Source organism: Electrophorus electricus, unplaced genomic scaffold, assembly GCF_041902795.1.
Source record: "Electrophorus electricus isolate QZ-2024a unplaced genomic scaffold, ASM4190279v1 Scaffold29, whole genome shotgun sequence".
Taxonomy (NCBI): Eukaryota; Metazoa; Chordata; class Actinopteri; order Gymnotiformes; family Gymnotidae; genus Electrophorus; species Electrophorus electricus.
The window spans coordinates 1,651,763-1,675,533 of record NW_027658572.1 but is presented as its reverse complement, the minus strand read 5'-3'; positions in this window follow the sequence as shown (position 1 = coordinate 1,675,533).

Here is a 23,771-nt window from a genome sequence, read left to right as displayed (position 1 = left end):
TACCTTTTTCACACTATGTAACAGCTTTGTATTCACCTTAAACACTGTTTCAGGGCAAGAGATTGTGTTTTAGACTAAAAGGGAATGCATTGTAAGAAGACTCTTTACTTTGAAACTCTGTTCTTTACCTTTTTCTCATTATGAAACAGCTTTGTATTCACCTTAAACACTGTTTCAGGGCAAGAGATTGTGTTTTAGACTAAAAGGGAATGCATTATAAGAAGAATCTTTACTTTGAAACTCTGTTCTTTACCTTTTTCACACTATGTAACAGCTTTGTATTCACCTTAAACACTGTTTCAGGGCAGATTGTGTTTTAGACTAAAAGGGAATACATTATAAGAAGAATCTTTACTTTGAAACTTTGTTCTTTACCTTTTTCTCACTATGAAACAGCTTTATATTCAACTTAAACACTGCTTCAGTGCAAGAGATTGTGTTTTAGACTAAAAGGGAATGCATTATAAGAAGAATCTTTACTTTGAAACTCTGTTCTTTACCTTTTTCACACTATGTAACAGCTTTGTATTCACCTTAAACACTGTTTCAGGGCAGATTGTGTTTTAGACTAAAAGGGAATACATTATAAGAAGAATCTTTACTTTGAAACTTTGTTCTTTACCTTTTTCTCACTATGAAACAGCTTTATATTCAACTTAAACACTGCTTCAGTGCAAGAGATTGTGTTTTAGACTAAAAGGGAATGCATTATAAGAAGAATCTTTACTTTGAAACTCTGTTCTTTACCTTTTTCACACTATGTAACAGCTTTGTATTCACCTTAAACACTGTTTCAGGGCAAGAGATTGTGTTTTAGACTAAAAGGGAATGCATTGTAAGAAGACTCTTTACTTTGAAACTCTGTTCTTTACCTTTTTCTCATTATGAAACAGCTTTGTATTCACCTTAAACACTGTTTCAGGGCAAGAGATTGTGTTTTAGACTAAAAGGGAATGCATTATAAGAAGAATCTTTACTTTGAAACTCTGTTCTTTACCTTTTTCACACTATGTAACAGCTTTGTATTCACCTTAAACACTGTTTCAGGGCAGATTGTGTTTTAGACTAAAAGGGAATACATTATAAGAAGAATCTTTACTTTGAAACTTTGTTCTTTACCTTTTTCTCACTATGAAACAGCTTTATATTCAACTTAAACACTGCTTCAGTGCAAGAGATTGTGTTTTAGACTAAAAGGGAATGCATTATAAGAAGAATCTTTACTTTGAAACTCTGTTCTTTACCTTTTTCACACTATGTAACAGCTTTGTATTCACCTTAAACACTGTTTCAGGGCAAGAGATTGTGTTTTAGACTAAAATAGACTGCATTATAAGAAGAATCTTTACTTTGAAACTCTGTTTTTTACCTTTTTCACACTATGAAACAGCTTTGTATTCACCTTAAACACTGTTTCAGTGCAAGAGATTGTGTTTTAGACTAAAAGGTAATGCATTATAAGAAGAATCTTTACTTTGAAACTCTGTTCTTTACCTTTTTCACACTATTAAACACCTTTGTATTCACCTTAAACACTGTTTCAGGGCAAGAGATTGTGTTTTAGACTAAAAGGGAATGCATTATAAGAAGAATCTTTACTTTGAAACTCTGTTTTTTACCTTTTTCACACTATGAAACAGCTTTGTATTCACCTTAAACACTGTTTCAGGGCAAGATATTGTGTTTTAGACTAAAAGGGAATGCATTGTAAGAAGAATCTTTACTTTGAAACTCTGTTCTTTACCTTTTTCACACTATGAAACAGCTTTGTATTCGCCTTAAACACTGTTTCAGGGCAAAAGATTGTGTTTTAGACTAAAATAGACTGCATTATAAGAAGAATCTTTACTTTGAAACTCTGTTCTTTACCTTTTTCTCACTATGAAACAGCTTTATATTCAACTTAAACACTGCTTCAGTGCAAGAGATTGTGTTTTAGACTAAAAGGGAATGCATTATAAGAAGAATCTTTACTTTGAAACTCTGTTCTTTACCTTTTTCACACTATGAAACAGCTTTATATTCAACTTAAACACTGTTTCAGGGCAAGAGATTGTGTTTTAGACTAAAATAGACTGCATTATAAGAAGAATCTTTACTTTGAAACTCTGTTCTTTACCTTTTTCACACTATGAAACAGCTTTGTATTCACCTTAAACACTGTTTCAGGGCAGATTGTGTTTTAGACTAAAAGGGAATACATTATAAGAAGAATCTTTACTTTGAAACTCTGTTCTTTACCTTTTTCTCACTATGAAACAGCTTTATATTCAACTTAAACACTGCTTCAGGGCAAGAGATTGTGTTTTAGACTAAAAGGGAATGCATTATAAGAAGAATCTTTACTTTGAAACTCTGTTCTTTACCTTTTTCACACTATGTAACAGCTTTGTTTCATGAAACAGCTTTGAAACAGCTTTGTATTCAACTTAAACACTGTTTCAGAGCTAGACATCTTGTTTTTAACCAAACTGAATAACTTACAATATGTTAAGAAAACACATATTTCAAATGAAAAGAGTTTATAACAAGGGAAGATCAAGTTGTTTGTAATATGACCAATTAAAGTAATTGCAATTCTGTTTGTACACTTCTAACCAAAAAGAAGCAGGGCTTCTATGCATTGTAATCAGCTTATACACCATTTCAGAGCAAGACATCTTGTTTTTAACCAAACTGAATAACTTACAATATCCTAAGAAAACACATATTTCAAGTGAAAAGAGTTTATCCAGGGGAGAACAAGTTGTTTTAACATGGTTCTAATGTGACCCTTGAAAGTAATTGCAACTCTGTTTTTACACCTCTAACCAGAAGGAGGCAACGTTTCCACGCATTATAATTGGCTTATACATAGTTTCAGAGTAAGAAATATTGTTTTTAACCAAACTGAACAACTAAAAGGGAATGCATTATAAGAAGAATATTTACTTTGAAACTCTGTTCTTTACCTTTTAAACAATATGAAACAGCTTTGTATTCACCTTAAACACTGTTTCAGGGCAAGAGATTGTGTTTTAGACTAAAAGGGAATGCATTATAAGAAGAATCTTTACTTTGAAACTCTGTTCTTTACCTTTTTCACACTATGTAACAGCTTTGTATTCACCTTAAACACTGTTTCAGGGCAGATTGTGTTTTAGACTAAAAGGGAATACATTATAAGAAGAATCTTTACTTTGAAACTTTGTTCTTTACCTTTTTCTCACTATGAAACAGCTTTATATTCAACTTAAACACTGCTTCAGTGCAAGAGATTGTGTTTTAGACTAAAAGGGAATGCATTATAAGAAGAATCTTTACTTTGAAACTCTGTTCTTTACCTTTTTCACACTATGTAACAGCTTTGTATTCACCTTAAACACTGTTTCAGGGCAGATTGTGTTTTAGACTAAAAGGGAATACATTATAAGAAGAATCTTTACTTTGAAACTTTGTTCTTTACCTTTTTCTCACTATGAAACAGCTTTATATTCAACTTAAACACTGCTTCAGTGCAAGAGATTGTGTTTTAGACTAAAAGGGAATGCATTATAAGAAGAATCTTTACTTTGAAACTCTGTTCTTTACCTTTTTCACACTATGTAACAGCTTTGTATTCACCTTAAACACTGTTTCAGGGCAGATTGTGTTTTAGACTAAAAGGGAATACATTATAAGAAGAATCTTTACTTTGAAACTTTGTTCTTTACCTTTTTCTCACTATGAAACAGCTTTATATTCAACTTAAACACTGCTTCAGTGCAAGAGATTGTGTTTTAGACTAAAAGGGAATGCATTATAAGAAGAATCTTTACTTTGAAACTCTGTTCTTTACCTTTTTCTCACTATGAAACAGCTTTATATTCAACTTAAACACTGCTTCAGTGCAAGAGATTGTGTTTTAGACTAAAAGGGAATACATTATAAGAAGAATCTTTACTTTGAAACTTTGTTCTTTACCTTTTTCTCACTATGAAACAGCTTTATATTCAACTTAAACACTGCTTCAGTGCAAGAGATTGTGTTTTAGAGTAAAAGGGAATGCATTATAAGAAGAATCTTTACTTTGAAACTCTGTTCTTTACCTTTTTCACACTATGAAACAGCTTTGTATTCACCTTAAACACTGTTTCAGGGCAGATTGTGTTTTAGACTAAAAGGGAATACATTATAAGAAGAATCTTTACTTTGAAACTCTGTTCTTTACCTTTTTCTCACTATGAAACAGCTTTATATTCAACTTAAACACTGCTTCAGGGCAAGAGATTGTGTTTTAGACTAAAAGGGAATGCATTATAAGAAGAATCTTTACTTTGAAACTCTGTTTTTTACCTTTTTCAGACTATGAAACAGCTTTGTATTCACCTTAAACACTGTTTCAGGGCAAGAGATTGTGTTTTAGACTAAAAGTTAATGCATTATAAGAAGAATCTTTACTTTGAAACTCTGTTCTTTACCTTTTTCACACTATGAAACAGCTTTGTATTCACCTTAAACACTGTTTCAGGGCAAGAGATTGTGTTTTAGACTAAAAGGGAATGCATTATAAGAAGAATCTTTACTTTGAAACTCTGTTCTTTACCTTTTTCACACTATGTAACAGCTTTGTTTCATGAAACAGCTTTGTATTCAACTTAAACACTGTTTCAGAGCTAGACATCTTGTTTTTAACCAAACTGAATAACTTACAATATGTTAAGAAAACACATATTTCAAATGAAAAGAGTTTATAACAAGGGGAGATCAAGTTGTTTGTAATATGACCAATTAAAGTAATTGCAATTCTGTTTGTACACTTCTAACCAAAAAGAAGCAGGGCTTCTATGCATTGTAATCAGCTTATACACCATTTCAGAGCAAGACATCTTGTTTTTAACCAAACTGAATAACTTACAATATCCTAAGAAAACACATATTTCAAGTGAAAAGAGTTTATCCAGGGGAGAACAAGTTGTTTTAACATGGTTCTAATGTGACCCTTGAAAGTAATTGCAACTCTGTTTTTACACCTCTAACCACAAGGAGGCAACGTTTCCACGCATTATAATTGGCTTATACATAGTTTCAGAGTAAGAAATATTGTTTTTAACCAAACTGAACAACTAAAAGGGAATGCATTATAAGAAGAATGTTTACTTTGAAACTCTGTTCTTTACCTTTTAAACAATATGAAACAGCTTTGTATTCACCTTAAACACTGTTTCAGGGCAAGAGATTGTGTTTTAGACTAAAAGGGAATGCATTGTAAGAAGAATCTTTACTTTGAAACTCTGTTCTTTACCTTTTTCTCACTATGAAACAGCTTTGTATTCACCTTAAACACTGTTTCAGGGCAGATTGTGTTTTAGACTAAAAGGGAATGCATTATAAGAAGAATCTTTACTTTGAAACTCTGTTCTTTACCTTTTTCACACTATGAAACAGCTTTGTATTCACCTTAAACACTGTTTCAGGGCAAGAGATTGTGTTTTAGACTAAAAGGGAATGCATTGTAAGAAGAATCTTTACTTTGAAACTCTGTTCTTTACCTTTTTCTCACTATGAAACAGCTTTGTATTCACCTTAAACACTGTTTCAGGGCAAGAGATTGTGTTTTAGACTAAAAGGGAATGCATTATAAGAAGAATCTTTACTTTGAAACTCTGTTCTTTACCTTTTTCACACTATGAAACAGCTTTGTATTCACCTTAAACACTGTTTCAGGGCAAGAGATTGTGTTTTAGACTAAAATAGACTGCATTATAAGAAGAATCTTTACTTTGAAACTCTGTTCTTTACCTTTTTCACACTATGTAACAGCTTTGTATTCACCTTAAACACTGTTTCAGGGCAGATTGTGTTTTAGACTAAAAGGGAATACATTATAAGAAGAATCTTTACTTTGAAACTTTGTTCTTTACCTTTTTCTCACTATGAAACAGCTTTATATTCAACTTAAACACTGCTTCAGTGCAAGACATTGTGTTTTAGACTAAAAGGGAATGCATTATAAGAAGAATCTTTACTTTGAAACTCTGTTCTTTACCTTTTTCACACTATGTAACAGCTTTGTATTCACCTTAAACACTGTTTCAGGGCAGATTGTGTTTTAGACTAAAAGGGAATACATTATAAGAAGAATCTTTACTTTGAAACTTTGTTCTTTACCTTTTTCTCACTATGAAACAGCTTTATATTCAACTTAAACACTGCTTCAGTGCAAGAGATTGTGTTTTAGAGTAAAAGGGAATGCATTATAAGAAGAATCTTTACTTTGAAACTCTGTTCTTTACCTTTTTCACGCTTTGTATTCACCTTAAACACTGTTTCAGGGCAGATTGTGTTTTAGACTAAAAGGGAATACATTATAAGAAGAATCTTTACTTTGAAACTTTGTTCTTTACCTTTTTCTCACTATGAAACAGCTTTATATTCAACTTAAACACTGCTTCAGTGCAAGAGATTGTGTTTTAGACTAAAAGGGAATGCATTATAAGAAGAATCTTTACTTTGAAACTCTGTTCTTTACCTTTTTCACACTATGTAACAGCTTTGTATTCACCTTAAACACTGTTTCAGGGCAGATTGTGTTTTAGACTAAAAGGGAATACATTTTAAGAAGAATCTTTACTTTGAAACTCTGTTCTTTACCTTTTTCTCACTATGAAACAGCTTTATATTCAACTTAAACACTGCTTCAGTGCAAGAGATTGTGTTTTAGACTAAAAGGGAATGCATTATAAGAAGAATCTTTACTTTGAAACTCTGTTCTTTACCTTTTTCACACTATGAAACAGCTTTATATTCAACTTAAACACTGTTTCAGGGCAAGAGATTGTGTTTTAGACTAAAATAGACTGCATTATAAGAAGAATCTTTACTTTGAAACTCTGTTCTTTACCTTTTTCACACTATGAAACAGCTTTGTATTCACCTTAAACACTGTTTCAGGGCAAGAGATTGTGTTTTAGACTAAAAGGGAATGCATTGTAAGAAGAATCTTTACTTTGAAACTCTGTTCTTTACCTTTTTCACACTATGTAACAGCTTTGTATTCACCTTAAACACTGTTTCAGGGCAGATTGTGTTTTAGACTAAAAGGGAATACATTATAAGAAGAATCTTTACTTTGAAACTCTGTTCTTTACCTTTTTCTCACTATGAAACAGCTTTATATTCAACTTAAACACTGCTTCAGGGCAAGAGATTGTGTTTTAGACTAAAAGGGAATGCATTATAAGAAGAATCTTTACTTTGAAACTCTGTTCTTTACCTTTTTCACACTATGTAACAGCTTTGTTTCATGAAACAGCTTTGAAACAGCTTTGTATTCAACTTAAACACTGTTTCAGAGCTAGACATCTTGTTTTTAACCAAACTGAATAACTTACAATATGTTAAGAAAACACATATTTCAAATGAAAAGAGTTTATAACAAGGGAAGATCAAGTTGTTTGTAATATGACCAATTAAAGTAATTGCAATTCTGTTTGTACACTTCTAACCAAAAAGAAGCAGGGCTTCTATGCATTGTAATCAGCTTATACACCATTTCAGAGCAAGACATCTTGTTTTTAACCAAACTGAATAACTTACAATATCCTAAGAAAACACATATTTCAAGTGAAAAGAGTTTATCCAGGGGAGAACAAGTTGTTTTAACATGGTTCTAATGTGACCCTTGAAAGTAATTGCAACTCTGTTTTTACACCTCTAACCAGAAGGAGGCAACGTTTCCACGCATTATAATTGGCTTATACATAGTTTCAGAGTAAGAAATATTGTTTTTAACCAAACTGAACAACTAAAAGGGAATGCATTATAAGAAGAATATTTACTTTGAAACTCTGTTCTTTACCTTTTAAACAATATGAAACAGCTTTGTATTCACCTTAAACACTGTTTCAGGGCAAGAGATTGTGTTTTAGACTAAAAGGGAATGCATTATAAGAAGAATCTTTACTTTGAAACTCTGTTCTTTACCTTTTTCACACTATGTAACAGCTTTGTATTCACCTTAAACACTGTTTCAGGGCAGATTGTGTTTTAGACTAAAAGGGAATACATTATAAGAAGAATCTTTACTTTGAAACTTTGTTCTTTACCTTTTTCTCACTATGAAACAGCTTTATATTCAACTTAAACACTGCTTCAGTGCAAGAGATTGTGTTTTAGACTAAAAGGGAATGCATTATAAGAAGAATCTTTACTTTGAAACTCTGTTCTTTACCTTTTTCACACTATGTAACAGCTTTGTATTCACCTTAAACACTGTTTCAGGGCAGATTGTGTTTTAGACTAAAAGGGAATACATTATAAGAAGAATCTTTACTTTGAAACTTTGTTCTTTACCTTTTTCTCACTATGAAACAGCTTTATATTCAACTTAAACACTGCTTCAGTGCAAGAGATTGTGTTTTAGACTAAAAGGGAATGCATTATAAGAAGAATCTTTACTTTGAAACTCTGTTCTTTACCTTTTTCACACTATGTAACAGCTTTGTATTCACCTTAAACACTGTTTCAGGGCAGATTGTGTTTTAGACTAAAAGGGAATACATTATAAGAAGAATCTTTACTTTGAAACTTTGTTCTTTACCTTTTTCTCACTATGAAACAGCTTTATATTCAACTTAAACACTGCTTCAGTGCAAGAGATTGTGTTTTAGACTAAAAGGGAATGCATTATAAGAAGAATCTTTACTTTGAAACTCTGTTCTTTACCTTTTTCACACTATGTAACAGCTTTGTATTCACCTTAAACACTGTTTCAGGGCAAGAGATTGTGTTTTAGACTAAAAGGGAATGCATTATAAGAAGAATCTTTACTTTGAAACTCTGTTCTTTACCTTTTTCACACTATGTAACAGCTTTGTATTCACCTTAAACACTGTTTCAGGGCAGATTGTGTTTTAGACTAAAAGGGAATACATTATAAGAAGAATCTTTACTTTGAAACTTTGTTCTTTACCTTTTTCTCACTATGAAACAGCTTTATATTCAACTTAAACACTGCTTCAGTGCAAGAGATTGTGTTTTAGAGTAAAAGGGAATGCATTATAAGAAGAATCTTTACTTTGAAACTCTGTTCTTTACCTTTTTCACACTATGAAACAGCTTTGTATTCACCTTAAACACTGTTTCAGGGCAGATTGTGTTTTAGACTAAAAGGGAATACATTATAAGAAGAATCTTTACTTTGAAACTCTGTTCTTTACCTTTTTCTCACTATGAAACAGCTTTATATTCAACTTAAACACTGCTTCAGGGCAAGAGATTGTGTTTTAGACTAAAAGGGAATGCATTATAAGAAGAATCTTTACTTTGAAACTCTGTTTTTTACCTTTTTCACACTATGAAACAGCTTTGTATTCACCTTAAACACTGTTTCAGGGCAAGATATTGTGTTTTAGACTAAAAGGGAATGCATTGTAAGAAGAATCTTTACTTTGAAACTCTGTTCTTTACCTTTTTCACACTATGAAACAGCTTTGTATTCGCCTTAAACACTGTTTCAGGGCAAAAGATTGTGTTTTAGACTAAAATAGACTGCATTATAAGAAGAATCTTTACTTTGAAACTCTGTTCTTTACCTTTTTCTCACTATGAAACAGCTTTATATTCAACTTAAACACTGCTTCAGTGCAAGAGATTGTGTTTTAGACTAAAAGGGAATGCATTATAAGAAGAATCTTTACTTTGAAACTCTGTTCTTTACCTTTTTCACACTATGAAACAGCTTTATATTCAACTTAAACACTGTTTCAGGGCAAGAGATTGTGTTTTAGACTAAAATAGACTGCATTATAAGAAGAATCTTTACTTTGAAACTCTGTTCTTTACCTTTTTCACACTATGAAACAGCTTTGTATTCACCTTAAACACTGTTTCAGGGCAAGAGATTGTGTTTTAGACTAAAAGGGAATGCATTGTAAGAAGAATCTTTACTTTGAAACTCTGTTCTTTACCTTTTTCACACTATGTAACAGCTTTGTATTCACCTTAAACACTGTTTCAGGGCAGATTGTGTTTTAGACTAAAAGGGAATACATTATAAGAAGAATCTTTACTTTGAAACTCTGTTCTTTACCTTTTTCTCACTATGAAACAGCTTTATATTCAACTTAAACACTGCTTCAGGGCAAGAGATTGTGTTTTAGACTAAAAGGGAATGCATTATAAGAAGAATCTTTACTTTGAAACTCTGTTCTTTACCTTTTTCACACTATGTAACAGCTTTGTTTCATGAAACAGCTTTGAAACAGCTTTGTATTCAACTTAAACACTGTTTCAGAGCTAGACATCTTGTTTTTAACCAAACTGAATAACTTACAATATGTTAAGAAAACACATATTTCAAATGAAAAGAGTTTATAACAAGGGAAGATCAAGTTGTTTGTAATATGACCAATTAAAGTAATTGCAATTCTGTTTGTACACTTCTAACCAAAAAGAAGCAGGGCTTCTATGCATTGTAATCAGCTTATACACCATTTCAGAGCAAGACATCTTGTTTTTAACCAAACTGAATAACTTACAATATCCTAAGAAAACACATATTTCAAGTGAAAAGAGTTTATCCAGGGGAGAACAAGTTGTTTTAACATGGTTCTAATGTGACCCTTGAAAGTAATTGCAACTCTGTTTTTACACCTCTAACCAGAAGGAGGCAACGTTTCCACGCATTATAATTGGCTTATACATAGTTTCAGAGTAAGAAATATTGTTTTTAACCAAACTGAACAACTAAAAGGGAATGCATTATAAGAAGAATATTTACTTTGAAACTCTGTTCTTTACCTTTTAAACAATATGAAACAGCTTTGTATTCACCTTAAACACTGTTTCAGGGCAAGAGATTGTGTTTTAGACTAAAAGGGAATGCATTGTAAGAAGAATCTTTACTTTGAAACTCTGTTCTTTACCTTTTTCTCACTATGAAACAGCTTTGTATTCACCTTAAACACTGTTTCAGGGCAAGAGATTGTGTTTTAGACTAAAAGGGAATGCATTATAAGAAGAATCTTTACTTTGAAACTCTGTTCTTTACCTTTTTCACACTATGAAACAGCTTTGTATTCACCTTAAACACTGTTTCAGGGCAAGAGATTGTGTTTTAGACTAAAAGGGAATGCATTGTAAGAAGAATCTTTACTTTGAAACTCTGTTCTTTACCTTTTTCTCACTATGAAACAGCTTTGTATTCACCTTAAACAATGTTTCAGGGCAAGAGATTGTGTTTTAGACTAAAATAGACTGCATTATAAGAAGAATCTTTACTTTGAAACTCTGTTCTTTACCTTTTTCACACTATGTAACAGCTTTGTATTCACCTTAAACACTGTTTCAGGGCAGATTGTGTTTTAGACTAAAAGGGAATACATTATAAGAAGAATCTTTACTTTGAAACTTTGTTCTTTACCTTTTTCTCACTATGAAACAGCTTTATATTCAACTTAAACACTGCTTCAGTGCAAGAGATTGTGTTTTAGACTAAAAGGGAATGCATTATAAGAAGAATCTTTACTTTGAAACTCTGTTCTTTACCTTTTTCACACTATGTAACAGCTTTGTATTCACCTTAAACACTGTTTCAGGGCAGATTGTGTTTTAGACTAAAAGGGAATACATTATAAGAAGAATCTTTACTTTGAAACTTTGTTCTTTACCTTTTTCTCACTATGAAACAGCTTTATATTCAACTTAAACACTGCTTCAGTGCAAGAGATTGTGTTTTAGAGTAAAAGGGAATGCATTATAAGAAGAATCTTTACTTTGAAACTCTGTTCTTTACCTTTTTCACACTATGTAACAGCTTTGTATTCACCTTAAACACTGTTTCAGGGCAGATTGTGTTTTAGACTAAAAGGGAATACATTATAAGAAGAATCTTTACTTTGAAACTTTGTTCTTTACCTTTTTCTCACTATGAAACAGCTTTATATTCAACTTAAACACTGCTTCAGTGCAAGAGATTGTGTTTTAGACTAAAAGGGAATGCATTATAAGAAGAATCTTTACTTTGAAACTCTGTTCTTTACCTTTTTCACACTATGTAACAGCTTTGTATTCACCTTAAACACTGTTTCAGGGCAGATTGTGTTTTAGACTAAAAGGGAATACATTTTAAGAAGAATCTTTACTTTGAAACTCTGTTCTTTACCTTTTTCTCACTATGAAACAGCTTTATATTCAACTTAAACACTGCTTCAGGGCAAGAGATTGTGTTTTAGACTAAAAGGGAATGCATTATAAGAAGAATCTTTACTTTGAAACTCTGTTCTTTACCTTTTTCACACTATGAAACAGCTTTGTATTCACCTTAAACACTGTTTCAGGGCAAGAGATTGTGTTTTAGACTAAAAGGTAATGCATTATAAGAAGAATCTTTACTTTGAAACTCTGTTCTTTACCTTTTTCACACTATGAAACAGCTTTGTATTCACCTTAAACACTGTTTCAGGGCAAGAGATTGTGTTTTAGACTAAAATAGACTGCATTATAAGAAGAATCTTTACTTTGAAACTCTGTTTTTTACCTTTTTCACACTATGAAACAGCTTTGTATTCACCTTAAACACTGTTTCAGGGCAGATTGTGTTTTAGACTAAAAGGGAATACATTATAAGAAGAATCTTTACTTTGAAACTTTGTTCTTTACCTTTTTCTCACTATGAAACAGCTTTATATTCAACTTAAACACTGCTTCAGTGCAAGAGATTGTGTTTTAGACTAAAAGGGAATGCATTATAAGAAGAATCTTTACTTTGAAACTCTGTTCTTTACCTTTTTCACACTATGTAACAGCTTTGTATTCACCTTAAACACTGTTTCAGGGCAGATTGTGTTTTAGACTAAAAGGGAATACATTATAAGAAGAATCTTTACTTTGAAACTTTGTTCTTTACCTTTTTCTCACTATGAAACAGCTTTATATTCAACTTAAACACTGCTTCAGTGCAAGAGATTGTGTTTTAGAGTAAAAGGGAATGCATTATAAGAAGAATCTTTACTTTGAAACTCTGTTCTTTACCTTTTTCACACTATGTAACAGCTTTGTATTCACCTTAAACACTGTTTCAGGGCAGATTGTGTTTTAGACTAAAAGGGAATACATTATAAGAAGAATCTTTACTTTGAAACTTTGTTCTTTACCTTTTTCTCACTATGAAACAGCTTTATATTCAACTTAAACACTGCTTCAGTGCAAGAGATTGTGTTTTAGACTAAAAGGGAATGCATTATAAGAAGAATCTTTACTTTGAAACTCTGTTCTTTACCTTTTTCACACTATGTAACAGCTTTGTATTCACCTTAAACACTGTTTCAGGGCAGATTGTGTTTTAGACTAAAAGGGAATACATTTTAAGAAGAATCTTTACTTTGAAACTCTGTTCTTTACCTTTTTCTCACTATGAAACAGCTTTATATTCAACTTAAACACTGCTTCAGGGCAAGAGATTGTGTTTTAGACTAAAAGGGAATGCATTATAAGAAGAATCTTTACTTTGAAACTCTGTTCTTTACCTTTTTCACACTATGAAACAGCTTTGTATTCACCTTAAACACTGTTTCAGGGCAAGAGATTGTGTTTTAGACTAAAAGGTAATGCATTATAAGAAGAATCTTTACTTTGAAACTCTGTTCTTTACCTTTTTCACACTATGAAACAGCTTTGTATTCACCTTAAACACTGTTTCAGGGCAAGAGATTGTGTTTTAGACTAAAATAGACTGCATTATAAGAAGAATCTTTACTTTGAAACTCTGTTTTTTACCTTTTTCACACTATGAAACAGCTTTGTATTCACCTTAAACACTGTTTCAGGGCAAGATATTGTGTTTTAGACTAAAAGGGAATGCATTGTAAGAAGAATCTTTACTTTGAAACTCTGTTCTTTACCTTTTTCACACTATGAAACAGCTTTGTATTCGCCTTAAACACTGTTTCAGGGCAAAAGATTGTGTTTTAGACTAAAATAGACTGCATTATAAGAAGAATCTTTACTTTGAAACTCTGTTCTTTACCTTTTTCTCACTATGAAACAGCTTTATATTCAACTTAAACACTGCTTCAGGGCAAGATATTGTGTTTTAGACTAAAAGGGAATGCATTGTCAGAAGAATCTTTACTTTGAAACTCTGTTCTTTACCTTTTTCACACTATGAAACAGCTTTGTATTCGCCTTAAACACTGTTTCAGGGCAAAAGATTGTGTTTTAGACTAAAATAGACTGCATTATAAGAAGAATCTTTACTTTGAAACTCTGTTCTTTACCTTTTTCTCACTATGAAACAGCTTTGTATTCAACTTAAACACTGTTTCAGGGCAAGAGATTGTGTTTTAGACTAAAAGGGAATGCATTATAAGAAGAATCTTTACTTTGAAACTCTGTTCTTTACCTTTTTCTCACTATGAAACAGCTTTATATTCAACTTAAACACTGCTTCAGTGCAAGAGATTGTGTTTTAGACTAAAAGGGAATGCATTATAAGAAGAATCTTTACTTTGAAACTCTGTTCTTTACCTTTTTCACACTATGAAACAGCTTTATATTCAACTTAAACACTGTTTCAGGGCAAGAGATTGTGTTTTAGACTAAAATAGACTGCATTATAAGAAGAATCTTTACTTTGAAACTCTGTTCTTTACCTTTTTCACACTATGAAACAGCTTTGTATTCACCTTAAACACTGTTTCAGGGCAAGAGATTGTGTTTTAGACTAAAAGGGAATGCATTGTAAGAAGAATCTTTACTTTGAAACTCTGTTCTTTACCTTTTTCACACTATGTAACAGCTTTGTATTCACCTTAAACACTGTTTCAGGGCAGATTGTGTTTTAGACTAAAAGGGAATACATTATAAGAAGAATCTTTACTTTGAAACTCTGTTCTTTACCTTTTTCTCACTATGTAACAGCTTTGTATTCACCTTAAACACTGTTTCAGGGCAGATTGTGTTTTAGACTAAAAGGGAATACATTATAAGAAGAATCTTTACTTTGAAACTTTGTTCTTTACCTTTTTCTCACTATGAAACAGCTTTATATTCAACTTAAACACTGCTTCAGTGCAAGAGATTGTGTTTTAGACTAAAAGGGAATGCATTATAAGAAGAATCTTTACTTTGAAACTCTGTTCTTTACCTTTTTCACACTATGTAACAGCTTTGTATTCACCTTAAACACTGTTTCAGGGCAGATTGTGTTTTAGACTAAAAGGGAATACATTATAAGAAGAATCTTTACTTTGAAACTTTGTTCTTTACCTTTTTCTCACTATGAAACAGCTTTATATTCAACTTAAACACTGCTTCAGTGCAAGAGATTGTGTTTTAGACTAAAAGGGAATGCATTATAAGAAGAATCTTTACTTTGAAACTCTGTTCTTTACCTTTTTCACACTATGTAACAGCTTTGTATTCACCTTAAACACTGTTTCAGGGCAGATTGTGTTTTAGACTAAAAGGGAATACATTTTAAGAAGAATCTTTACTTTGAAACTCTGTTCTTTACCTTTTTCTCACTATGAAACAGCTTTATATTCAACTTAAACACTGCTTCAGGGCAAGAGATTGTGTTTTAGACTAAAAGGGAATGCATTATAAGAAGAATCTTTACTTTGAAACTCTGTTCTTTACCTTTTTCACACTATGAAACAGCTTTGTATTCACCTTAAACACTGTTTCAGGGCAAGAGATTGTGTTTTAGACTAAAAGGTAATGCATTATAAGAAGAATCTTTACTTTGAAACTCTGTTCTTTACCTTTTTCACACTATGAAACAGCTTTGTATTCACCTTAAACACTGTTTCAGGGCAAGAGATTGTGTTTTAGACTAAAAGGGAATGCATTATAAGAAGAATCTTTACTTTGAAACTCTGTTTTTTACCTTTTTCACACTATGAAACAGCTTTGTATTCACCTTAAACACTGTTTCAGGGCAAGATATTGTGTTTTAGACTAAAAGGGAATGCATTGTAAGAAGAATCTTTACTTTGAAACTCTGTTCTTTACCTTTTTCACACTATGAAACAGCTTTGTATTCGCCTTAAACACTGTTTCAGGGCAAAAGATTGTGTTTTAGACTAAAATAGATTGCATTATAAGAAGAATCTTTACTTTGAAACTCTGTTCTTTACCTTTTTCTCACTATGAAACAGCTTTATATTCAACTTAAACACTGCTTCAGGGCAAGATATTGTGTTTTAGACTAAAAGGGAATGCATTGTCAGAAGAATCTTTACTTTGAAACTCTGTTCTTTACCTTTTTCACACTATGAAACAGCTTTGTATTCGCCTTAAACACTGTTTCAGGGCAAAAGATTGTGTTTTAGACTAAAATAGACTGCATTATAAGAAGAATCTTTACTTTGAAACTCTGTTCTTTACCTTTTTCTCACTATGAAACAGCTTTGTATTCAACTTAAACACTGTTTCAGGGCAAGAGATTGTGTTTTAGACTAAAAGGGAATGCATTATAAGAAGAATCTTTACTTTGAAACTCTGTTCTTTACCTTTTTCTCACTATGAAACAGCTTTATATTCAACTTAAACACTGCTTCAGTGCAAGAGATTGTGTTTTAGACTAAAAGGGAATGCATTATAAGAAGAATCTTTACTTTGAAACTCTGTTCTTTACCTTTTAAACAATATGAAACAGCTTTGTATTCACCTTAAACACTGTTTCAGGGCAAGAGATTGTGTTTTAGACTAAAAGGGAATGCATTATAAGAAGAATCTTTACTTTGAAACTCTGTTCTTTACCTTTTTCACACTATGTAACAGCTTTGTTTCATGAAACAGCTTTGTATTCAACTTAAACACTGTTTCAGAGCTAGACATCTTGTTTTTAACCAAACTGAATAACTTACAATATGTTAAGAAAACACATATTTCAAATGAAAAGAGTTTATAACAAGGGGAGATCAAGTTGTTTGTAATATGACCAATTAAAGTAATTGCAATTCTGTTTGTACACTTCTAACCAAAAAGAAGCAGGGCTTCTATGCATTGTAATCAGCTTATACACCATTTCAGAGCAAGACATCTTGTTTTTAACCAAACTGAATAACTTACAATATCCTAAGAAAACACATATTTCAAGTGAAAAGAGTTTATCCAGGGGAGAACAAGTTGTTTTAACATGGTTCTAATGTGACCCTTGAAAGTAATTGCAACTCTGTTTTTACACCTCTAACCACAAGGAGGCAACGTTTCCACGCATTATAATTGGCTTATACATAGTTTCAGAGTAAGAAATATTGTTTTTAACCAAACTGAACAACTAAAAGGGAATGCATTATAAGAAGAATGTTTACTTTGAAACTCTGTTCTTTACCTTTTAAACAATATGAAACAGCTTTGTATTCACCTTAAACACTGTTTCAGGGCAAGAGATTGTGTTTTAGACTAAAAGGGAATGCATTGTAAGAAGAATCTTTACTTTGAAACTCTGTTCTTTACCTTTTTCTCACTATGAAACAGCTTTGTATTCACCTTAAACACTGTTTCAGGGCAAGAGATTGTGTTTTAGACTAAAAGGGAATGCATTATAAGAAGAATCTTTACTTTGAAACTCTGTTCTTTACCTTTTTCACACTATGAAACAGCTTTGTATTCACCTTAAACACTGTTTCAGGGCAAGAGATTGTGTTTTAGACTAAAAGGTAATGCATTATAAGAAGAATCTTTACTTTGAAACTCTGTTCTTTACCTTTTTCACACTATGAAACAGCTTTGTATTCACCTTAAACACTGTTTCAGGGCAAGAGATTGTGTTTTAGACTAAAATAGACTGCATTATAAGAAGAATCTTTACTTTGAAACTCTGTTTTTTACCTTTTTCACACTATGAAACAGCTTTGTATTCACCTTAAACACTGTTTCAGTGCAAGAGATTGTGTTTTAGACTAAAAGGTAATGCATTATAAGAAGAATCTTTACTTTGAAACTCTGTTCTTTACCTTTTTCACACTATGAAACAGCTTTGTATTCACCTTAAACACTGTTTCAGGGCAAGAGATTGTGTTTTAGACTAAAAGGGAATGCATTATAAGAAGAATCTTTACTTTGAAACTCTGTTTTTTACCTTTTTCACACTATGAAACAGCTTTGTATTCACCTTAAACACTGTTTCAGGGCAAGATATTGTGTTTTAGACTAAAAGGGAATGCATTGTAAGAAGAATCTTTACTTTGAAACTCTGTTCTTTACCTTTTTCACACTATGAAACAGCTTTGTATTCGCCTTAAACACTGTTTCAGGGCAAAAGATTGTGTTTTAGACTAAAATAGACTGCATTATAAGAAGAATCTTTACTTTGAAACTCTGTTCTTTACCTTTTTCTCACTATGAAACAGCTTTATATTCAACTTAAACACTGCTTCAGGGCAAGATATTGTGTTTTAGACTAAAAGGGAATGCATTGTCAGAAGAATCTTTACTATGAAACTCTGTTCTTTACCTTTTTCACACTATGAAACAGCTTTGTATTCGCCTTAAACACTGTTTCAGGGCAAAAGATTGTGTTTTAGACTAAAATAGACTGCATTATAAGAAGAATCTTTACTTTGAAACTCTGTTCTTTACCTTTTTCTCACTATGAAACAGCTTTGTATTCAACTTAAACACTGTTTCAGGGCAAGAGATTGTGTTTTAGACTAAAAGGGAATGCATTATAAGAAGAATCTTTACTTTGAAACTCTGTTCTTTACCTTTTTCTCACTATGAAACAGCTTTATATTCAACTTAAACACTGCTTCAGTGCAAGAGATTGTGTTTTAGACTAAAAGGGAATGCATTATAAGAAGAATCTTTACTTTGAAACTCTGTTCTTTACCTTTTAAACAATATGAAACAGCTTTGTATTCACCTTAAACACTGTTTCAGGGCAAGAGATTGTGTTTTAGACTAAAAGGGAATGCATTATAAGAAGAATCTTTACTTTGAAACTCTGTTCTTTACCTTTTTCACACTATGTAACAGCTTTGTTTCATGAAACAGCTTTGTATTCAACTTAAACACTGTTTCAGAGCTAGACATCTTGTTTTTAACCAAACTGAATAACTTACAATATGTTAAGAAAACACATATTTCAAATGAAAAGAGTTTATAACAAGGGGAGATCAAGTTGTTTGTAATATGACCAATTAAAGTAATTGCAATTCTGTTTGTACACTTCTAACCAAAAAGAAGCAGGGCTTCTATGCATTGTAATCAGCTTATACACCATTTCAGAGCAAGACATCTTGTTTTTAACCAAACTGAATAACTTACAATATCCTAAGAAAACACATATTTCAAGTGAAAAGAGTTTATCCAGGGGAGAACAAGTTGTTTTAACATGGTTCTAATGTGACCCTTGAAAGTAATTGCAACTCTGTTTTTACACCTCTAACCAGAAGGAGGCAACGTTTCCACGCATTATAATTGGCTTATACATAGTTTCAGAGTAAGAAATATTGTTTTTAACCAAACTGAACAACTAAAAGGGAATGCATTATAAGAAGAATATTTACTTTGAAACTCTGTTCTTTACCTTTTAAACAATATGAAACAGCTTTGTATTCACCTTAAACACTGTTTCAGGGCAAGAGATTGTGTTTTAGACTAAAAGGGAATGCATTTTAAGAAGAATCTTTACTTTGAAACTCTGTTCTTTACCTTTTTCACACTATGTAACAGCTCTGTATTCACCTTAAACACTGTTTCAGGGCAGATTGTGTTTTAGACTAAAAGGGAATACATTATAAGAAGAATCTTTACTTTGAAACTTTGTTCTTTACCTTTTTCTCACTATGAAACAGCTTTATATTCAACTTAAACACTGCTTCAGTGCAAGAGATTGTGTTTTAGACTAAAAGGGAATGCATTATAAGAAGAATCTTTACTTTGAAACTCTGTTCTTTACCTTTTTCACACTATGTAACAGCTTTGTATTCACCTTAAACACTGTTTCAGGGCAGATTGTGTTTTAGACTAAAAGGGAATACATTATAAGAAGAATCTTTACTTTGAAACTTTGTTCTTTACCTTTTTCTCACTATGAAACAGCTTTATATTCAACTTAAACACTGCTTCAGTGCAAGAGATTGTGTTTTAGACTAAAAGGGAATGCATTATAAGAAGAATCTTTACTTTGAAACTCTGTTCTTTACCTTTTTCACACTATGAAACAGCTTTGTATTCACCTTAAACACTGTTTCAGGGCAAGAGATTGTGTTTTAGACTAAAAGGGAATGCATTATAAGAAGAATCTTTACTTTGAAACTCTGTTTTTTACCTTTTTCACACTATGAAACAGCTTTGTATTCACCTTAAACACTGTTTCAGGGCAAGATATTGTGTTTTAGACTAAAAGGGAATGCATTGTAAGAAGAATCTTTACTTTGAAACTCTGTTCTTTACCTTTTTCACACTATGAAACAGCTTTGTATTCACCTTAAACACTGTTTCAGGGCAGATTGTGTTTTAGACTAAAAGGGAATACATTATAAGAAGAATCTTTACTTTGAAACTTTGTTCTTTACCTTTTTCTCACTATGAAACAGCTTTATATTCAACTTAAACACTGCTTCAGTGCAAGAGATTGTGTTTTAGACTAAAAGGGAATGCATTATAAGAAGAATCTTTACTTTGAAACTCTGTTCTTTACCTTTTTCACACTATGTAACAGCTTTGTATTCACCTTAAACACTGTTTCAGGGCAAAAGATTGTGTTTTAGACTAAAATAGACTGCATTATAAGAAGAATCTTTACTTTGAAACTCTGTTCTTTACCTTTTTCTCACTATGAAACAGCTTTATATTCAACTTAAACACTGCTTCAGGGCAAGATATTGTGTTTTAGACTAAAAGGGAATGCATTGTCAGAAGAATCTTTACTTTGAAACTCTGTTCTTTACCTTTTTCACACTATGAAACAGCTTTGTATTCGCCTTAAACACTGTTTCAGGGCAAAAGATTGTGTTTTAGACTAAAATAGACTGCATTATAAGAAGAATCTTTACTTTGAAACTCTGTTCTTTACCTTTTTCTCACTATGAAACAGCTTTGTATTCAACTTAAACACTGTTTCAGGGCAAGAGATTGTGTTTTAGACTAAAAGGGAATGCATTATAAGAAGAATCTTTACTTTGAAACTCTGTTCTTTACCTTTTTCTCACTATGAAACAGCTTTATATTCAACTTAAACACTGCTTCAGTGCAAGAGATTGTGTTTTAGACTAAAAGGGAATGCATTATAAGAAGAATCTTTACTTTGACACTCTGTTCTTTACCTTTTAAACAATATGAAACAGCTTTGTATTCACCTTAAACACTGTTTCAGGGCAAGAGATTGTGTTTTAGACTAAAAGGGAATGCATTATAAGAAGAATCTTTACTTTGAAACTCTGTTCTTTACCTTTTTCACACTATGTAACAGCTTTGTTTCATGAAACAGCTTTGAAACAGCTTTGTATTCAACTTAAACACTGTTTCAGAGCTAGACATCTTGTTTTTAACCAAACTGAATAACTTACAATATGTTAAGAAAACACATATTTCAAATGAAAAGAGTTTATAACAAGGGGAGATCAAGTTGTTTGTAATATGACCAATTAAAGTAATTGCAATTCTGTTTGTACACTTCTAACCAAAAAGAAGCAGGGCTTCTATGCATTGTAATCAGCTTATACACCATTTCAGAGCAAGACATCTTGTTTTTAACCAAACTGAATAACTTACAATATCCTAAGAAAACACATATTTCAAGTGAAAAGAGTTTATCCAGGGGAGAAAAAGTTGTTTTAACATGGTTCTAATGTGACCCTTGAAAGTAATTGTAACTCTGTTTTTACACCTCTAACCACAAGGAGGCAACGTTTCCACGCATTATAATTGGCTTATACATAGTTTCAGAGTAAGAAATATTGTTTTTAACCAAACTGAACAACTAAAAGGGAATGCATTATAAGAAGAATGTTTACTTTGAAACTCTGTTCTTTACCTTTTAAACAATATGAAACAGCTTTGTATTCAACTTAAACACTGCTTCAGTGCAAGAGATTGTGTTTTAGAGTAAAAGGGAATGCATTATAAGAAGAATCTTTACTTTGAAACTCTGTTCTTTACCTTTTTCTCACTATGAAACAGCTTTGTATTCACCTTAAACACTGTTTCAGGGCAAGAGATTGTGTTTTAGACTAAAAGGGAATGCATTATAAGAAGAATCTTTACTTTGAAACTCTGTTCTTTACCTTTTTCACACTATGAAACAGCTTTGTATTCACCTTAAACACTGTTTCAGGGCAAGAGATTGTGTTTTAGACTAAAATAGACTGCATTATAAGAAGAATCTTTACTTTGAAACTCTGTTCTTTACCTTTTTCACACTATGTAACAGCTTTGTATTCACCTTAAACACTGTTTCAGGGCAGATTGTGTTTTAGACTAAAAGGGAATACATTATAAGAAGAATCTTTACTTTGAAACTTTGTTCTTTACCTTTTTCTCACTATGAAACAGCTTTATATTCAACTTAAACACTGCTTCAGTGCAAGAGATTGTGTTTTAGACTAAAAGGGAATGCATTATAAGAAGAATCTTTACTTTGAAACTCTGTTCTTTACCTTTTTCACACTATGTAACAGCTTTGTATTCACCTTAAACACTGTTTCAGGGCAGATTGTGTTTTAGACTAAAAGGGAATACATTATAAGAAGAATCTTTACTTTGAAACTTTGTTCTTTACCTTTTTCTCACTATGAAACAGCTTTATATTCAACTTAAACACTGCTTCAGTGCAAGAGATTGTGTTTTAGAGTAAAAGGGAATGCATTATAAGAAGAATATTTACTTTGAAACTCTGTTCTTTACCTTTTTCACACTATGTAACAGCTTTGTATTCACCTTAAACACTGTTTCAGGGCAGATTGTGTTTTAGACTAAAAGGGAATACATTATAAGAAGAATCTTTACTTTGAAACTTTGTTCTTTACCTTTTTCTCACTATGAAACAGCTTTATATTCAACTTAAACACTGCTTCAGTGCAAGAGATTGTGTTTTAGAGTAAAAGGGAATGCATTATAAGAAGAATCTTTACTTTGAAACTCTGTTCTTTACCTTTTTCACACTATGTAACAGCTTTGTATTCACCTTAAACACTGTTTCAGGGCAGATTGTGTTTTAGACTAAAAGGGAATAAATTATAAGAAGAATCTTTACTTTGAAACTTTGTTCTTTACCTTTTTCTCACTATGAAACAGCTTTATATTCAACTTAAACACTGCTTCAGTGCAAGAGATTGTGTTTTAGAGTAAAAGGGAATGCATTATAAGAAGAATCTTTACTTTGAAACTCTGTTCTTTACCTTTTTCACACTATGAAACAGCTTTGTATTCACCTTAAACACTGTTTCAGGGCAGATTGTGTTTTAGACTAAAAGGGAATACATTATAAGAAGAATCTTTACTTTGAAACTCTGTTCTTTACCTTTTTCTCACTATGAAACAGCTTTATATTCAACTTAAACACTGCTTCAGGGCAAGAGATTGTGTTTTAGACTAAAAGGGAATGCATTATAAGAAGAATCTTTACTTTGAAACTCTGTTTTTTACCTTTTTCAGACTATGAAACAGCTTTGTATTCACCTTAAACACTGTTTCAGGGCAAGAGATTGTGTTTTAGACTAAAAGTTAATGCATTATAAGAAGAATCTTTACTTTGAAACTCTGTTCTTTACCTTTTTCACACTATGAAACAGCTTTGTATTCACCTTAAACACTGTTTCAGGGCAAGAGATTGTGTTTTAGACTAAAAGGGAATGCAT